The sequence below is a fragment of the Barbus barbus genome (assembly GCF_936440315.1).
Source record: "Barbus barbus genome assembly, chromosome: 41".
Classification (NCBI taxonomy): Eukaryota; Metazoa; Chordata; class Actinopteri; order Cypriniformes; family Cyprinidae; genus Barbus; species Barbus barbus.
Genome location: NC_136719.1, coordinates 23,486,446 through 23,494,700, shown reverse-complemented (window position 1 = coordinate 23,494,700; position 8,255 = coordinate 23,486,446).

The window sequence follows — 8,255 nt, the reverse complement described above, 5'->3', positions numbered from 1 at the left end:
GTGAAGTGACACACATCTGAAGCACATTTGAGGAAGACTGAGTGATCTTTGAGTAATCTGTTTGAAGGAACAATATTTTCCATATTACCCTTCTGATTTCCCAAAAGTCATACTGTACAAAAATGTGACCTCGAAATAGTATATGGACACTTAAAGCACACTAAAAGTCAATGCAACAGATACAAAATATCAAACCAAGGCATCAGCAAACGAATCTAGAGCTTCAACACTTTTTGAATTATTTGGTCTTGAGGTCATTTTAAAAGTCACTTCCCCTTAAGTTCGGAGAATAATTAGTTAAGTTAATCATTTTAACTATAAACATGTCCAACAAGGTTTGACATCTATCTATCTATCTATCTATCTATCTATCTATCTATCTATCTATCTATCTATCTATCTATCTATCTATCTATCTATCTATCTATCTATCTATCTATCTATCTATCTATCCATACATCCATCCATCCATCCATCCATCCATCCATCCATCCATCCATCCATCATATTCTGAAATCTAACAAAAGTATTATATTATATTCTTATTCTACAGTAAAAATAGTAATATTATTAAATATGATTGCAATTGAAAATAACTTTTCTATTTCTTCTATTATAATATATTTTAAAATATGATTTATTTCTGTGATGAAAGTTGAATTTTCAGCATCATTACTGCAGTCTGCAGTGTCACATGATCCTTCAGAAATCTTTCATAATCTGCTGATTTGCTGCTCAAAAAACATTTCTGATTATTATTGGAATAATCAGTGTTGAAAAAAAGTTGTGCTGCTCTATATTTTTTGGATAAATTTAGTTTTTCAGGATACTTTCAGGAAAGTGAAAAAAAAAAACAGCATTTGTTTGAAATAGTAATCTTTGTATAACTGTAAATGTCTTTAAGGTCACTTTGCATCAATTTAACACATCCATGCTGAATAAAATAATTATTATAAATTATTAAAATTATTATTATATAAAAAAAAAACGTACTGACCCCAAACTTTTGAATGGTAGTATATATTTTATTTTATATATATATATATATATATATATATATATATATATATATATATATATATATATATATATAAAATATATACTACCATTCAAAAGTTTGGGGTCAGTACGTTTTTTTTTTTTTTTATATATAATAATAATTTTAATAATTATTTGACCCTTATTATTAAATAATTTTAATAATAAGGGTCAACCAGTCAAAAAGGGTCATCTGAAAGCTGAATAAATAATCTTTCCATTGATGTATGGTTTGTTAGGATAGGACAATATTTGGCCGAGATACAACTATTTGAAAATCTGGAATCTGAGGGTGCAAAAAAATCTAAATATTGAGAAAATCGTCTCTAAAGCTGTTCAAATTAAGTTTTTAGCAATGCATATTACTGATCAAAAATTAAGTTTTTTGATATATTTACAATAGGAAATTTACAACATATCTTCGTGGAACTTTACTTAATGTCCTGATGATTTTTGATAAAATAAAAGTATAGAGTATTTAAAGTATTTTTGGCTATTGCTACAAATATACCCCAGCGACTTAAGACTGGTTTTGTGCTCCAGGGTCACATATTAGATGAGAAAACGATTTCATCCATTAATTAGATAACAGATGCTATTGAGCTCCAAAAATACAAGCTCCATAAAAATATCATAAAATAGGTACACATGACTTGTGTGCTATATTCCAAATGTTCTTTAGAGACATAATAACTTTGCGTGAGAAACGGGCAGAATATTCCACAAAACTCAAATCTCATTCACACTTTTACATATTTTAAATCTGTGTATTTGCGAGTTTACACAATTTTTACAAATTACAACACATGAGAAGCCATGCGGTTTGGCATTATTGATATCAAACCTGTTACACATGCCCTTTTTAAAAATATAACAATGTAAATATTCTGCCTTTTCAGAAGAAATGAAGTCATGCAGGTTCAAAACTAAACAAAGGTGAGTAAATAATGACTGACTTTCATTTTTTCAGATGAACAAACATAAAAACATACAAAAGAACTACTTACTGTAAGCAATAAAACAGAACTGCCATCTCATAAAGACATTGTCTTGCAATGTTTTGACAAATCGAATATGATCCGGGCCGAGCAAGACTAAGTGTGGAGTGTCAAATGATTGAAAACAGACGACATTCAGACCAGGGTTCTGCTCCTGTCTTCTGACTGCTCATCATCTGAGAATGATTGATGCTTGTTTGCGTATTTATTGGAAAGTGGACACGCACATTTGAGTGACGACCCATGCAGAAAGGTAAGGCCCAAGCCCGACCTGTCACATCCTCCCGGCACGGCCGTGGTCCGCGGCGACAGCGCGTCCAAGCCAGGTTTGTCACTGTCTGTCCAGACCTGACCTGTCAGCTTCCGTGCGCGGATGCGAACGCTGATGGATGTTTCCAGAACTGCTCCTCTGTGTCCATCAAAAGCTGGAATGTGTCAGTGCCACTTTAGAGTCCGAGCTCGGAGCTTTTGAAATTTGTTGACAGCTGCAGAGGGTGGTCTGCAGTTCTGCCAAACCGGATCAGAGGGGTTCTGGTCTGACAGCAAGCGTTCAGAACACTTGCTGCGCAAAGAGGGACGCTTTGTGTTCAGTCGATTGCATGCCGATTACAGTTTTATGCTTTGGCTGGAAGCAAAGCATCTTAAAGGTACTCTTGTTAGGGGGAAAAGTGAAAACGGTGAAGTGAACAAAGTGAGCCAAAAATGACGAGTGGAAAGACAACCTGACTAATGCTGCTAATGAGGATTAAGAAGAAACAATCAACTGTTCTTTGCCAAAAACATAAGAGAAATAATTGTGCAAAATGTAAAGAAAATTTTTAAATGTAATAAATAAATAAATGAATGAATGAATGAATAAATAAATAAAAATTAGATAATAATAATTAGATAATAATAATAATAACAATAATAGATTAAAAATACATTACATAAAAAATAATACAAAAATTCAATGTCAAATTAAAACTTTAATAGGTTTTTGTTAGTGGAAGCGAAAACTGTAAATCAGATGTAATGATGTGAAAACAGTGAACAGTAAAAACAACATGGCTAATGCCGCTAATGATGATTAAGAAAAATAAATTAGTCAACTGTTATGTGCCAAATATATCAGGAAAATAATTGCACAAAATTAAAAAATATATATATCTAAAATTAAATAAAAAATAAAAATATATAAAACATTATTTAAACAAAATATAAATTTTCAAGATGTTTTTTTTTTTTTTTTTTACTTTAGCTCATTGTACTATTGATATTGATATTGATAATTGATATTTTCAAATAAACACATTTGCAGTGTCATAACAGCAGCTCAGCTGCTTTTAAAGGAGCATATTGTTAAACTCAACATGAAGAGATGTCTTGATCTTAAGATGCATTGAGAAAATAATTCATTAAACAGTAGCATGACTGTTACTTAAATACTTTAAATGATAAAACTTGTAGCTTCCCCAATACTACTGTGTACTAATTGCAGTTTTACGGATTGACAAAAGATTTTCTTGTTGAGGAAAAACGATGTTGAACAACTTGAATTAGATGAGATGCTATAATGACTAGAAAAGTGAAAACACAATATGTATAAAGCTGCTATTGATTACAAATAGTGAAGTAAATAAAAAAACAAATGTATTGGCAATATAAGATAGCGGGTGCAAACCATAAATGTAATATATATTTTTTTTATGACATAATTTTAATATAATTACAATGAAATGTGAAAAAAAATGTGAAAAACATCCAATTTGACTTCTGTAATAATTAGAAAAAAAAAAAAGTGCATCTTCAAGATTAAAGAGCATTTGCGAGACCTATATGTTTATTTGCGACACACATTCAAAAATGATTTTCTTCATCAAATGGCTTGTGAAAACGATCCATTCCACTTTGGTTGCTGACATTTTTGGGTTGCTGAAATACAGTTCTCATGATTTTTCCAACCAAGTTTTCAAAAAGTCAACAAAACCATTTTTGAGGTTATGTGTCACAACACTCTTGCTCAGTTTGGTTTTTAACTCTGTTTTATCCACCCTTAAAGGGATAGTTCACTTAAAAACTAAAATTAGCTGAAAATGCACTCATCCTCAGGCCATCCAAGATGTAGATGAGTTTGTTTCTTCATCAGATTTGGAGAAATGTATTATTACATCACTTGCTCACCAATGGATGCTCTGCAGTGAATGGGTGCCGTCAGAATGAGAGTCCAAACATCTGATAAAAACATCACAATAATCCACAAGTAATCCACACCACTCCAGTCCATCAGTTAACATCTAGTGAAGTGGACAACTGCATGTTTGTAAGAAACAAATCCATCATTAAGACGTTTTTAACTTCAAACCGCTGCTTTCGGCTAAAATAAAGGTCCTCAATCCATAATATTACTTTCTCCAGTGAAAAAGTAATCTGGTCTGAATCAGGAGAGAAATATGCACAGATCAAGCACTGTTTACAAGTGAAAACTTCAGAACAGTTTTAAACAAAATATGTGGGTGGATTTTGATGTGAGAGAACAACAGCTGATGAACTTTTTCACTGGAGCAAGCATTATTTTGGATGGCCAGAAGTGATGGGTTTAATATTTTAAATCACCTTGATGGATTTGTTTCTTACAAACATGCCTTTTTTTCCACTTCACTTGGTGTTAATTGAATCGACTGGAGTGGATTACTTGTGGATTATTGTGATGTTTTTATCAGCTGTCATTCTGACGGCACCCATTCACTGCAGAGGATCCATTGGTGAGCAAGTGATGGAATGCTACATTTCTCCAAATCTGATGAAGAAACAAACTCATCTACATCTTGGATGGCGTGAGTACATTTTCAGAGAGTTTTCATTTCTGGGTGAACTATTCCTGTAATCTTCTAATAGCATAAATCACAATATTTAAATTGGAAAATCCATTGCTTGACACACATACATTCATTCAACAGCAGTTGGAAAAAGTCTGACAGCCATTTCCTTTTAAAGGTGATGGAGTGCATTGCCACCCATATTCACAGTCTCTTTTCCCTCCTTTTTTAGGAGGACAACTCTGGCTTTTAATAAACATGTAATAAGAAAGAAAACAGCTGGTAGCTGTATCACAGATGGTGCTGTTCTTGGCATCTCCGAGGAGGGGACCACACATGCAGATGGCTCATTATTCCAGCATTTGGTTATGCATATTGCACAAAATCTTATTCCAATGCTTAACAACCAGTATAAGCAATACAGGTGTTACAGTTTTTTAAACACAGTTTTGCCTTCACAACATGCACCTCTCCATACAAAAATACACCCTTATTTCTGTCACATATGTTTAGATGAACTCTTATGGTTTATGTAATCGATGTGAGTCTCATTAGAGAAATTCTTTCAGACTGCACAGTTTAACTATAATACTTCCTGCTGTTACTAAATAAAAAAACAACAACAAATCACTAACAATACAACCACCAAAAGTACTGTACTACCATATTTTATTTTTGACGTGCCATTGAAGCCCTTTTTTGGAGTTCACATTTTCTTTTCTCATATATTTACTACAATATTTTAATATGTATGTGTCTATCTACTAAAATGATTACTCAAAATTTCTAAACTACTTAATAGAGACACTTAAAAAAAGACTGGCAAAGCAATATATTTCAGCTGCCCTTGCTTTTTGTTACAGCCCTGCTATTTATAATCCCATTTCAGTGCTTATTAATATAATTTCACAGAATTTTTTAGATGTAAAAGAAATCACATGCTCCTTGATCTATTGAGATGCGTTAATTGTACTATTAAAAAAAAAATATGCTGAAATTCGATAATCTTCAGAACTCAAAACTTCCTCCCCAGTCAAAAATAAATAAATAAATAAATAAATAAATGAAAATCGTATATTAGGTCTAGTGGCAAAAACGTGTCGAACACAAAAATATTATCTATATTTTAACTGTAAAACAAATGTTTCTGAAACAATAATATAATATAATATAATATAATTGAACTGTACAAGTAATCCTTACTGTTTCTGAAATACATATATACTCCATAAATGTTTACTGTCTCTAAATCTAAAACACATTAAAAACTTTTTTATTATTATTATAAACATTAGAATTATAGTAAATAACTTTATAAATATTATTCATAATAAATTATATGTATTATTATTTGTATTATCAACATTAATATTAATACATTTTAATAATATATAATATTAATATTATTATTACATATTATTAATAATTATTTTTTTTATTTTTCCCCAGACAAAGTATTTTTTTTATTTTTTTTTTTTACAAACCAAATACATAAAGCTTCATTTTCCATTTATTATGTGACCATGAAATTGATTCGTTTGTTACACTGATGCATTGCAAAATGTCATCTAAAGGAAATTACAATCTATATCCTAGGGTGATTATTCATAATGACTAACACTACATAACTGAGATACTTAACTCTTGACATTACACAAAGACCAACAAAGCAGGTTTTTTCAAACTGCCTTTGCTTATCCTTTGTCTTCTGCCTTAATCTCAAAACCTTAGATTTTGTAGTTGCACTGTTAATGGGCCACAGCGAAATACTGTATAAACCACATTAATTCAACAGGGTTTATATATACACTCCTCTTTCGTTGTAATTCGAACCAGGCGAGCAATCAGACATGGCTTCTGTCTGTGGATGACCAAAAGTCTAAATTTTTTAAAGTCAACAAGACATTTTCAGTTCTCTGGAATAAAATTAAGGTGGCAAACCGGGTCGGTTTTGATGTCATGTTGATTAAACAAGCATTCATGTTCATCAGTGTCACATTTCACTCCAGCGTTATCTGATGAAGCGAGATGCACATCTGATGATGAAGTTTGTCCTAATCAGCGGGAATGAGAGAAGTCCTGCATGTCCTGAAAGATCTGCTGGGATTTTCCTTCGCTGCGACTCACACTTGACACCACATGACTGCTGGAGCTGTCCTCTCTCGTTTATAACACGCAACAATGTGACCTTTATTCCAGCAATAACCATAATGCGCTTTAGCACATGCCACTCGTGGCCCGCCGCCGCTTGTGTCATATGTTGGATCTTCTGCAGAATTCAGCCGCAGAGATGAGACGAGGAGTCTCTTCGCACGTCAAACCTTCCAGGAAGCTCAGTTCTCAGTGCCATTTTGTGTCTCTTAACCTTAAATGACTGCTGGATCTGCGGGGAGTTACGGCTGTATTCAAGCTCGTTCTTTAACGCAACCGTTTGGTCAAGATGGTGAGAGAGATCATGACGATGCAACGGCAGACTAATGGTTAATTAGATTTGCATACACTAAAAGTTAGAAATAAAAAGATTATTAGAATTATTTTACAAGGAAATAAAATCATGTTTAATTTAATGTTTCATTTCAGGTTTAATTTAATGTTACTTGCCGATTCTATGCATTTTTGTTGAAATTCATTACTTTTTTTTAGTGTAGCAAATATCAGTGTTTGTCAGGGTTATCATTAACTAAAACCAAAACCATGAAAACATTTTTTTATTTTTTAAAATAAAATACAACATAAAACCCCTTAAAGTATTAATTTAATTTCATTTAATTTAAATTTCTAATTTTCATTCATTTTAAGTTGAAACATTAAAATACCTAAAGGTAAACTAAATGAAAACTATACATATAAAAAATTAAATTAAAACAAAAAAATTAATAAAAATGACAAAACACATAACAAAATGACTAAACTTAAAAATTAAAAAGAAAACAAAATATAAAAATAAAAACAAATTCAACATATTAACAAAAAAAAATAATAATACTATAAAAAAAATAATATTATAAGTTTTATAGCTGTAAATCCAAGACTAAGCAAACATTTTTATGTTCTACTTAAAAAAAATACTTCAAAGTTACTGTAAAATATTAACAAAAATTAATAAAAAGAAAACAAATCTAATTAAATTAAGTAAAAAAAGTTTAACATTTTTAATAATAATAAAAAAATACTTTAAATTACTCTGAGCATTTAATTTACCTGATCAACATTAGGAATCACATTTACTGTACATCCAAATGGTAATTAATTTACCTGTAATGGAACCTGAACCTAAAAATGTAGCAAAGTCACACTTACAGAAAGTGCTGTAAAGATGTTTCTGCAGTGAAGCAACTTTGTCAGTATTGTGACCTTTCAATATGGCTAAAATACACACACAATGCTTTCGTTTGTGATGTGAAACTGGCCAAATAATACA